The following is an 11,491-nucleotide window of genomic DNA, read 5'->3' on the forward strand; positions in this document are numbered from 1 at the left end:
AAAAAAAAAAGACACACAGACCAATGAAACAGAATGAGGAGCTCAGAAATACTGGCACACACCCACAGCCATGAAATCTTTGACTGAACTGACAAAAAGAAGTAATGGGAAAGGACTCCTTGTTCACAAGATCGTGCTGGAATAACTGGCTAGCTATATCCAAAAGATTGAAACTGGACCCCTTCCTTACACCATATACAAAAAGTCAACTCAAGATAGATTAAAGACTTAATGTAAAAACTGTAAAGACCCTGAAAGACAACCTAGAAATTATCATTCTGGAGACTGGAGTTGGCAAAGATTTCACGATGAAGATGCCAAAAGCAATTGCAACTAAAGTAAAAATATTGACAAATGGGTTCTAGTTAAACTAAAGGGCTTCTGCACAGAAAAACTATCAACAGAGGAAACAGACCACCTGCAGAATGGGAGAAGATATTTGCAAATTATGTGTCTGACACAGGTCTAATATCAAGAATCTATAAGGAACTTAAACAAATTTATAAGCATTAAACAACCTCATTAAAAAGTGAACAAGGGACCTGAACAAATGGTTTTCATAGGAACAGGCCTGGCGTGCACACAGAGAGTGGGAGCAGAAGGCGAGTGATCTTCACATTTCCAACCGAGGTACCAGGTTCATCTCAATGGGACTGGTTGGACAGTGGGTGTAGCCCAAGGAGGGCAAACCAAGGAGGGTGGGGCGCTACCTCACCCAAGAAGGGCAAGGGACTTGAGGACCCCCACACACACAAGGGTGGCCATTGGGTACTTTTCTGGACACTCAGCACTCCAGCTCAGATACGGCACTTTTCCCACAGTCTTTACAGCCCACAGACCAGGAGATTCCTGATGGTGCCAACACCTCCAGCACTGCAGGTTTCCAGCACAAAACTGGGTGGTTGTTTTAGCCCATGCCTGGAATGCCTGTGAGACAGAACCACCCATTCCCTTGAAGGAAAGGAGGCTGAAGGCAAGGAGCCAAGTGATCTGGCTCAGCAGGTCTGACCCCTACAAAGACCAGCAAACTGAAACCCACTGGCTTGAGATTTATGCAGCCAGCACAGCAGTTTGAGCTTGACCTAGGATGGTCGAACTAGTAGCGGGAGGGACATCTGCCATTACTAAGGCAGTTTTAATCTTGCTTGTATAAACCAAATTGCAAGGAAGTTTACATAGCAGCAGGGCAGAGCCTGCAGCAGCTCAGCAACACCTCTGCAGGCAGATTGTGACTAGGCTCCCTTCTTGCTGGGCAGGGCGTCTCGGAAAAAAGTCAGCAGCTCATCAGGGACTTATAAGTAAAGCCCCACCTTCCCAGGATGGAACTCCAGGGAAAAGGCAGTTGTGAGTTCCACTGCAGCATAATTAAACGTCTCTGCCCAGCAGCTCTGAAGGGAGAAAGGGAGCTCCCAGCATAGCACTTGAGTTCTGATAAAGGACAGACTGGCTCCTCAAGTGGTTCCCTGACCCTCTTATATCCAAAAAGGCACCTCTTAACGGAGAGCTCTGGCTGACATCTGGCGAGTACTCTTCTGGGACAAAGCTACCAGAGGAAGAAACAGGCAGTAATCCTTGCTGTTCTGCAGCCCCTGTGGGTGTTTCCCAGGCAAGCAGGGTCTGTAGTACATCTCCAGCAGTCCTGTGCAGAGGGGCCTGACTGTTAGAAGGTAAACTAAAAAACAGAAAGAAGTAGCTTCAACGTCAACAGAAAGGACGTCCACTTAGAGACCCCATCTGAAAGTCACCAAGTTCAAAGACCAAAGGTAGATAAATCCATGAAGATGGGAGGAAACCAGCTCAAAATGGCTGAAATTACAAAAAAACCACCTTTCCTCTTCCAAGGGATCACAGCTCCTCACCAGCAAGGAAACAAAACTGGACAGAGAATGAGTTTGACAAATTGACAGAAGGAGACTTCAGAAGGTAGGTAATAACAAACTTCTCTGAGCTAAAGGAACATGTTCTAACCCAATGCAAAGAAACTAAGAACCTTGGAAAAAGGTTAGACAAAATGCTAACTAGAATAACCAGCTTAGAGAAGAATATAAATGACTTGATGGAGCTGAAAAACACAGCATGAGGACTTCACAAAACATACACAAGTTTCAAGAGCCAAATCGATCAAGCAGAAGAAAGAATATCAGAGATTGAAGATCAACTCGATGAAATAAAATGAGAACCCGAGCTAAGAGAAAAAAGAGTGAAAAGATATGAACAAAACCTCCAAGAAATATGGGATTATGTGAAAAGACCTAATCTATATTTGATAGGTGTACCTGAATGTGACAGAGAGAATGAATCCAAGCTGGAAAACACTCTTCAGGATATTATTCAGGAGAACTTTACCAACCTAGCAAGGCAGGCCAACATTCAAATCCAGGAAATACAGAGAACACCACAAAGATATTCCTCAAGAAGAGAAACCCAAGGCACGTAATCATCAGATTCACCAGGGTTAAGGAAAAAATACTAAGGGAAGCCAGACAGACAGGTTGGGTCACCCACAAAGGGAAGCCCATCAGACTCACAGCAGATCTCTTGGCAGAAACCCTACAAGCCAGAGAGAGTGGGAGCCGATATTCAACATCCTTAAAGAAAAGAACTTTGAACCCAGAATTTCATATCTAGCTAAAGTAAGTTTCTTAAGTGAAGGAGAAAAAAAATCCTTTATGGACAAGCAATTGCTGAGAGATTTTGTCACTACGAGGCCTGCCTTACAAGATATCCTGAAGGAAGCACTAAACACGGAAAGGAACAACCAGTACCAGCAACTGCAAAAACATAACAAGTGGTAAAGACCATTGACACAATGAAGAAACTGTGTCAACTAATGGTCAAAACAACCAGCTAGTATCAAAATGGCAGGATCAAATTCACATATAACAATATTAACCTTAAATATAAATAGGCTAAATACCAACCAAAAAAAGTCCAGGTCCAGATGGGTTCACAGCCAAATTCTACCAGACGTATGAAGAGGAGCTGGTACCATTCCTTCTGAAACTATTCCAAACAATACGAAAAGAGGGAATTCTCCCTTAGTCACTTTGTGAGACCAACATCATCCTGATACTAAAACCCGGCAGAGACTCAACAAAAAAAGAAAACTTCAGGCCGATATCCATGATGAACATAGATGCAAAAATCTTCAATGAAATACTGGCAAATCAATTGCAATAGCACATCAAACAGCTTATCCATCACGATCAAGTAGGCTTCATCCCGGGGATGCAAGGCTGGTTCAACATATGCAAGTCTATAAATGTAATCCACCACATAAACAGAACCAAAGACAAAAACTACATGACTCTCTCAATATATGCAGAGTAGGCCTTTGACAAAATTCAACAGCCCTTTATGCTAAAAACTCTCAATAAACTAGGTATTGATGGAATGTATCTCAAAATAATAAAAGCTATTTGTGACAAACCCACAGCCAATATCATAATGAATGGGCAAAAACTGGAAGCTTTCCCTTTGAAAACTGGCACCAGACAAATGTGCCGTCTCTCACCACTCCTATTCAACATAGTATTGGAAGTTCTGGCTAAAGCAATCAGGCAAGAAAAAGAAATAAAGCGTATTTAGTTCGGAAAAGAGGAAGTCAAATTGTCTCTATTTGCAGATGACATGATTGTATATCTGGAAGACCCCATATTCTCAGCCCAAAATCTCCTTAAGATGATAAGCAACTTCAACAAAGTCTCAGGATACAAAATCAATGTGCAAAAATCTCAAGCATTCCTATAAAACAATAACAGACAAGCAGAGAGCCAAACATGAGTGAACTCCCATTCACAATTGCTACAAAGAGAATAAAATACCTAGGAATACAACTAACAAGGGACATGAAGGACCTCGTCAAAGAGAGCTACAAACCACTTCTCAAGGAAGTAAGAGAAGACGCAAACAGATGGAAACATTCCATGCTCATGGATAGGAGAATCAGTATCATGAAAATAGCCATACTGCCCAAAGTAATTTATAGATTAAATGCTTATCCCATCAAGCTATCATTGACCACAGAACTGGAAAAAACCACCTTAAACTTCATATGGAACCAAAAAAGAGCCCATATAGCTGAGACAGAAAGAACAAAGCTGGAGGCATCACACTACCTGACATCAAACTATACTACAAGGCTACAAAATAAAAATAGCATGGTACTAGTACCAAACAGAGATATAGACAAATGGACCAGAACAGAGGCCTTGGAAGTAACACCACACATCTACAACCATCTCATCTTTGACAAACTTGACAAAAACAAGCAATGGGGAAAAGATCACCTGTTTAATAAATTGTGTTGGGAAAACTGGCTAGCTGTGTGCAAAAAGCTGAAACTGGACCCCTTCCTTACACCTTATACAAAAATTATCTCTAGATGGATTAAAGATTTAAACATAAGACCTAATATCATAAAATCCTAGAATAAACCTAGGAAATACCATTCAGGACATAGGCATCAGCAAGGACTTCATAACACCAAAAGCATTGTCAGCAAAAGCCAAAATTGACAAATATGATCTGATTAAACTAAAGAGCTTCTGCATAGCAAAAAAAAACCAATCATTATATTGAACCAGCAACCAACAGAATGGGAAAAAAATTTTGCAATCTACCCATCTGACAAAGGGCTAATATCCAGAATCTATAAAGAGCTAAAACAAATTTACAAAAAAAAAACAACCCCATCAAAAAGTGGGTAAAGGATATGAACAGACACTTTTCCAAAAAGACATTTATGCAGCCAACAAACATATGAAAAAATGCTCATCATCACTGGTCATTAGAGAAATGCCAATCAAAACCACATTGAGATATCATCTCACGCTAGTTAGAATGGCAATCATTAAAAAATCTGGAGATAGCAGGTGCTGGAGAGGATGTGTAGAATAGAAACACTTTTACACTGTTGATGGGAGTGTAAATTAGTTCAACCATTGTGGAAGACAGTGTGACAATTCCTCAAGGATCTAGAAATAGAAATGCCATTTTACCCAGCAATCTCATAACTGGATATATACCCAAAGGATTATAAATCATCCTATTATAAAGACACATGTACACGTATGTTCATTGTGGCACTGTTTACAAGAGCAAAGACGTGGAACCACAAAATGCCCATCAATGATAGCTGGATAAAAAAAGTATGGCATATATACACTGTGCAATACTATGCAGCCATAAAAAAGGATGCGTTCATTTTCTTTGCAGGGACATGGATGAAGCTGGAAACCGTCATTCTCAGCAAACTGACACAAGAATACAAAACCAAACACCACATGTTCTCACTCATAAGTGGGTGTTGAACAATGAGAAGACGTGGACACATGGAGGGGAACATCACACACTGGGGCCTGTTGTGGTAGGGGAGGAATAGCAGGGAGTGAGAGTATTGGGGAGGGAAAACATTAGGAGAAATACCTTATATAGGTGATGGAGGATGGATGCAGCAAACCATCATGGCATGTGTATACCTATGTAACAATCCTACATGACCTGCACATGTACCCCAGAACTTAAAGTATAATAATAATAATAATAATGATAATAATAATAAAAAGAAGATATCCATGTGGCCAATAAGCTTATGAAAAAATGTTCAACATTACTAATAATTAGAGAAATGCAAATCAAAACCACAATGAGATAACTTCTCACACCAGTCAGAATGGCTATTACTAAAAATTCAAATAATTACAGATTCTGGCAAGGTTGCAGAAAAAAGGGAATGCTTATTAGCTGCTGGTGGGAGAGCAAATTAGTTCAACCATTGTGGAAAGTAGTGTGACGATTCCTCAAAAACTAAAAACGCAATTACCATTTACCGTAGCAATCCTGTTATTTGGTATGTTCCCAAAGGAATATAAATCATTCTACCATAAAGATGCATGCATGCATATGTTCATCACAGCACCTTTCATAATAGCAAAGATATGGAATCAGACTAAATAGTCATCAGTGGTAAGGTGGTTAAAGACAATGTAGTATATATACACCATGAAATATCATCAGTTATGAAAATGAACAAAATCATGTTAATTGCAGCAACATGGATGGAGATGGAGACCATTATCCTAAGCAAGCTAACACAGGAACAGAAAACCAAATACCACATGTTCTCACTTATAAGTAGGAGCTAAACGATGAGAACACATAGATATAAACAGGAAACCAACAGACGTTGGAGCCTCCTTGATGATGGAAGGGGAGAAAATGAAGGGGATCAGAAACAATACCTATCTGGTACTATGCTTAGTAACTGGGTAACATAATAATCTCTACACCAAACTCCCCTGACACAAGTTTACCTCTATAACAAATCTGCACATATATCCCTGAATCTAAAGTAAAATTTAAAAAAGACCAATACAGTGCCACTTAAGACAGAGTGAAAAATATGAAATACTTAGGTGTAAATTTGGCAAAAGATGCAAAATATTTCTAACTGAAAACTACAGAACACTGTTAAGAGAAATTTTAAAAGACCTACATAAATGGAGTAATGTGAGTACACTGTGTTCATGAGTCAGAAGTATCAATATTATTAATATGTCAGTTCTCCCCAAATTGTTCAGTAGGCTCAGTGCACATTTTAAAATCTGTGCAGGATATTGTGTATAAATTGACAAACAATTCTGTTATTATTAAAAATTAAAGTACCTAGATTTGCTAAAAAAAAATCTGAAGATCAAATTTGAAAGCCTTTTACTATGTGATTTCAAAATTTATAACTACAGTATTCAAGACATTGAAATAAAAAATAGACATGCACCAATAGAACAGTCAGGAATACCCACTTGTATAAGACCAGTGATTTTTGGCAAAGCTGCAAAGGCAATCAGTGATAGATTGATAGTCTTTTCAACAACTGATAATAGAGGCTTTATATGTCCCTGCTCAAAGAAAATGAACTATCCACACCCATACTGTATCCAAAAGTTAACTCAAGATGGATCATAGAGTTAAATGTAAAAGCTAAAATTATAAAACTCCTAGGAGAATATTTTTACACCTTTGGCTAGGCAAAGATTTCTTACACAAGATACCGCAACCATGATTCATTAAACAGCAGATTAATAAATTGGATTTTCTCAAAACGAAGATGTGACTTTTCTTTGAAGGACACTGTTAACATAACGAATAGCCAAGTCACAGACTGGAAGAAATATTTGCAAATCCTATATCTGATAAAGGACTTTTATCAAAATACATAAGACATTTTGATCTAGTTCCTTTATATTTTGATATTTTAAATATATAGAAAACTGTCAAAACTCATGAATTAAAATAAATTAAAAATGGGCATAAGATTTAAGACTCTTAAGGGAGATATAAGGGTGCTAAATAATTACATAAAAAGATGCTCAACAGTAGTTTTTAGGGAAATGCAAACAAGATACCATTACATAATAAAATGAGTAAAGCAAAAGATTGTCCATACTAGACATTGCAGAGGATTTTCACACATTGCTAAGTTTCTCCTACACTGAAACTTAGATTTATATGTTACGAAGATTCTCATACACTGCTGGTGGGAAAGTAATTTGTTACAGCCTTTTTGGAGACATTTTGGAAGTTTTTTTAAAGAGTTAAAAATGGATCTACCATATAGCCCAGCCATTCCACTCCTAGATGTTTACCAAAAATAAGTAAAAGCATATGTCCATACAGCACTTATAAGTGAATGCTAATTGCATTTTTGCTTGTATTAATAATAGCCAAAGAACACAAATGCTTGTCAACTGGGAAATATATCAGCACACTGATATACCCATATAATGGAATATTACTCAGCAATAAAAAAGAATGAACTATTGTTCTACAACACAACATGGATGAAACTCAATATAATTATACTAACTGAAATAAGATAGACAAAATGGTTATATAGCATATATTACATTTAGGTTTATATACGATTTTAAGAAATATAAACCAATTAATGAAATGCAAAGCTAACAAAAGAGAAAAATAACCAAGTAGATAAAATTCTTAAAACTGAAATGATAAAGAAGAGATTAGACGTAAATAAATAATATGAGTGTAAAAAGGGAGGTAACTTCAGATAAAGTATATATTCAAGTAAGTTCAGGCCAGGCATGGTGGCTCAAACCTGTAATCCCAATACTAAAGTGAGGCTGAGGTGGGCAAATCACTTGAGGTCAGTATTCATGAACAGCCTGGCCAAGATGACGAAACCCCATGTCTACTAAAAATACAAAACTTAGCTAGGCATGGTGGCATGTGCCTGTATCCCTGGCTACTTTTGAGGCTGAACCATGAGAAGCACTTGAATCCGGTAGCTGGAGGTTCTAATGAGCAGAGATCATGCCACTGCACTCCTTCATGGGTGGCAGAGAGAGACTCTGTTTGAAAAAAATATATAATAATAATATAAAATAAGTTCAATTTAGGCAAGAGAACTCTATTAGTATATGCCAGACACATTGAAAATATACATCATGTGGACAAATTATTTAAAAAATAATATTTATGAAGCTGACTCAATAAGAAATAAAAAGCTCAAACATTTATCTGTAGATATTATTAATATGTTGAAAGAGGAGGCAAAACTTGTTTTAACAAAGAAAACACTTGTCCCAGACAATTTTTACAGGTTATTTATACTGAATCTTAAAGAACTGATTATCCCAATCAAATAAAACTCTTGCAGAATATACATACAATATGAATATTTCCAAGCTCATTTACAAGGGGAACATAACTTTTTTACAAGAAGTTTACAAAGCCATTCCAAGAAGGGAAAGTTACAGGCTCATTTTACTCCTATATGTAGATGACCGCAAAAAAGGCTATATAAAATATTGGCAAACTAAATCCAATAGTTTTATAAGAATCTATAAACATGTTTTTTTAACTATAATATGTTTTTTTATTTTGTGTATATATATATAATTGCATTTTAGGATCTGGGGCACATGTAAAGAACATGCAGGATTGTTGCATAGGTACACACATGGCAATGTGGTTTGCTGCCTCCATCCCAATCACTATATCTAGCATTTCACCCCATGTTATCCCTCCCCGACTCCCAACCCGCCACTGTCCCTATCCTAGTCCGTCCACCCACAGACCTCAGTGTGTGATGCTCCCCTCCCTGGGTCCATGTGTTTTCATTGTTCAACACCCGCCTATGAGGGAGAACATGTGGTGTTTGATTTTCTGTTCCTGTGTCAGTTTGCTGAGAATGATGGTTTCCAGGTTCATCCATGTCCCTACAAAGGACACAAACTCATCATTTTTTATGGCTGCATAGTATTCCACGGTGTATATGTGCCACATTTTCCCTGTCCAGTCTATCATTGATGGGCATTTGGGTTGGTTCCAAGTCTTTGCTATTGTAAACAGTGCCACAGTGAACATACATTTGCATGTGTCCTTATAATAGAATGATTTATAATCATTTGGGTATATACCCAGTAATGGAATTGCTTGGTCAAATGGAATTTCTATTTCTAGGTCCTTGAGGAATTACCACCAATCCCATTACCAAGTATATACATTGATGGACAGATATTAATCATTCTACCATAATGACACAGACAAATCAGACAAATATAAATCATTCGACCATAATGACACATGCATGTAAATGTTCATTGCAGCGCTATTCACAATAGCAAAGACATGGAATAAACCTAAATGCCTCTCAATGACAGACTGGATAAAGAAAATGTGATACATATATACCATAGAATACTATGAAGCCATAAAAAAGAATGACATCATGTCTTTTGCAGAAATATGTATGGAACTGGAGGCCATTATACTTAGCAAACTAATGCAGGGAACAGAAAATCAAATACATGTTCTTCCTTGGGGGGGCTAAATAATGAGAACTCATGAACAACGAATAAATAACACACTGGGGTCTACTTGAGGGTAGAGGGTGGGAGGATGGGAAGGAGCAGAAAAGATAACTGTTGGAAACAGGGCTTAATACCTGGGTGATAAAATAATCTGTACAATAAACTCTTGTGACACGAGTTCACCTATGTAACAAACCTTCACATATGTACCTTCAAACCTAAAATGAAAGTTTAAAAAAGAATAAATGAACTGGAAAAAGTGTTATTTATAAAGAAAAGAAAATAGAAGAAACTGAGCTTTTTCTTGCACCATATACAAAAAAGTTAACTCTAGATGGATTAAGGACTGAAATATAATTTAAGGCTCAGTAAGGAAACCAAAGCATTTAGTGCTGGATATCAAATAAGATATTTATTATGAAAATTAAACTTTGCAAAATGGTGGGAGAAGCTGGGAATTCTTTTGAGAAGGTTCTAAGACAATGGTTGAGGAATCTGAGAAAAGTCACTTGCCAAAGACCACAAAGAGGATCTAGTGAAAAAGTCTGTGGAAGTCTGTTCCCTCTTCATTTAATAGTGGTTCTGGAAGTGTTTGTGGGACAAAAGGATAAACCGGCTAGGAAAAATGCATTCAAAAAAGAAAATCAAGGAAAACTAGAACCCGTGAAGACAAGCTGGAACCTGCGTTTATCTCTTATCCCCTCTAACCCTGATTTTGTGGACCATCTACAGAAGCAACTGCAACTAATGTCCTTTGTCATGAATCTCCAGGTGTGCTTAGTTCAGGTCTAGTATAAGATTCAAAAAGGGGATTTATCAGGATCAGAGAAGCATCTAAAATCCTAGGCTTTGGTTTTATCACACCTATTTTAAAAACCAGAAGGAAGTGAAAGGAAAAATTGCAAAATTACAATCATAGTGACAATCTCTCAAAAATGTGAACTGCACAGTTGTTATTAGAGCATGCTCCCAACCGATAGACAATATATGTTCTTTTTATCTATAAATGAAACATTTGTAAAATTTTGCCATTATTTTTGAAATGATGCATTTATATGGTATAAACTTAAAAGCATAAATTGTGGTGTCTCTCATCCTCTTTTCTCAAACTTCTAGTTCTCTTTTCATGAATGAACCACTATTACCAACTTCTGTATTTTTGCAGATATTTTATGCACACACAGACAAATGCATATGGATTATTTTTTCTAACAAATAGGGACATGTTATTACTATTTTGTGCACTCTGCTTTTTGTTTTTAATTTCTATTGTTTTAGTGATTACTTTTGTAATATTAACATGCATACCTAAAAAAGTAATGTCAATTAATATCTGTACCTTTTTTCCAAACCGTATAAAATTTTGCAATTTGATAAGCACCTACTTCCCTATCATCTAACATATTTCTAACAGAATTTTACCTTTGCATCCAGATTAATCATTATTTTAATTGTCATTTTAGGATGTGTTAGCTTTACCTGAATTTTTACCACTTTTTTTTTTGCATTTTACCCCTTCATTTTGGGATTAGCTTCTTTATTTTTGAAGTACTTTTTAAAGATACTGTTTCACTGAACAATTGGAAAGAGGCTTTGTTTTTCTGAATATTTTTCTTTGGGTTTTTTGTTTTGCTTTGATTTTTTTTTTTTTTTTT

General features: G+C 37.0%; 1 protein-coding gene and 1 long non-coding RNA gene across 50 annotated transcripts in view; one reads left to right on the forward strand and one right to left on the reverse strand.

The window, feature by feature from the left end:
* The window catches only part of RIMS2 (regulating synaptic membrane exocytosis 2), a 688,984-nt gene that overhangs the window by 390,865 nt on the left and 286,628 nt on the right, over positions 1–11,491 (forward strand). The window lies entirely within an intron of this gene.
* On the reverse strand, positions 5,845–9,686 carry LOC119471313. Its single transcript, XR_005200344.1, has 3 exons — positions 9,599–9,686; positions 6,243–6,246; positions 5,845–5,879 (listed from the first exon to the last, which is right to left on the reverse strand). It is a non-coding gene; the product is annotated as an uncharacterized LOC119471313 (long non-coding RNA).

This window comes from Cebus imitator, unplaced genomic scaffold, assembly GCF_001604975.1.
Source record: "Cebus imitator isolate Cc_AM_T3 unplaced genomic scaffold, Cebus_imitator-1.0 Scaffold56, whole genome shotgun sequence".
Lineage (NCBI taxonomy): Eukaryota > Metazoa > Chordata > Mammalia > Primates > Cebidae > Cebus > Cebus imitator.